Source organism: Theobroma umbraticum, unplaced genomic scaffold, assembly GCF_002168275.2.
Source record: "Theobroma umbraticum cultivar Fairchild unplaced genomic scaffold, ASM216827v3 scaffold_81.0, whole genome shotgun sequence".
Classification (NCBI taxonomy): Eukaryota; Viridiplantae; Streptophyta; class Magnoliopsida; order Malvales; family Malvaceae; genus Theobroma; species Theobroma umbraticum.
The window spans coordinates 4898778-4899964 of NW_018397268.1; positions in this window are offsets into that span (position 1 = coordinate 4898778).

Sequence of the window (1187 nt, forward strand, 5' to 3'; positions counted from 1 at the left end):
TCAAATCATATTTGATTTAGCCCAATACTTAATTGGATCAAGCCTCTATATAATCAATTAGATCACATCCAATTGAACTCAAATTAATTTCAACAATTCACTTTACGTGTGTGCCCCATTAGATTTCCAACATATTGGCAATAAATATAAATTAATTCAATTAATAATTTATATTTAGATTTATAGATCTTGAGTGACATTTATTAATACATGATGACCACCCAAATGTTAGGAGAGTCAATATGATTTGACTAACATTTCAGTGTACAGTATCTCAGTGTAATTCGATCATTTCATCATATATCCCAGATAGATAGTAAGCATGGCTCGGTGTTTACTTTCTAACTTATCCATATTAGTCTTGCAGCTTCTTTATTGACCTATCAAGATTACCTTGGCCAAAGACTTTTAATCAATATAAGTTAGGAACAAATGAGATAGGCCCCCTTCAAATCACTTGTAGTGATAAATCCTCTCTGAACTACTTATTCATCTTTATATGTTTCACGTCATGCCCAAAAGCAGCCTATTTCAGCATCTTCTCATCTTCAGACTCGTAGAGGTGAAATCAAAGCATGATAATTCACATACAAGATAACCTAGTATCACAAGTCTAAGGATTACTTACACTACTGACACATGAGAGTATTTCCATAGTCACTTGAGTAAAATACCAAATGGAACTCTCATAAGGGGTCATGTTCAATGAACTTGCTCTATAACAAGGACCCATATACTATCCCCAAGTATCTCACATACTTCAACCTATGAGATCAATTGCTTACTTTTAAAGTAAGGAGGCTTAGCATGTACTAGCCTTTGAGCATTGTCGATGCCCTTATTCTTGACAATACAATGACCATGAACATATTTAAGAACAAGGCTTTGATGAATAAAAATCTCATAATTATAACCTTTATAATTTTTTTGTAAGGTCATTATGTTCCAAGGACTTTATCTACATAAGTCTCTCATAACTCTTTATAAATAAACTCATGGATAAAGAAATACCTCATACATTATATAAAATATCCATAATGTATTTAACATGAAATATGACTAATTAATGTAGTGTTTTACAAGCACAAAATTGATTGGTTTGCAGGGCTTACACTAACATCATGTACACTTCCTCTCATAAGTTTCCATTAAGGAATGTAGATTTTACATCCATTTGCCATATTTCA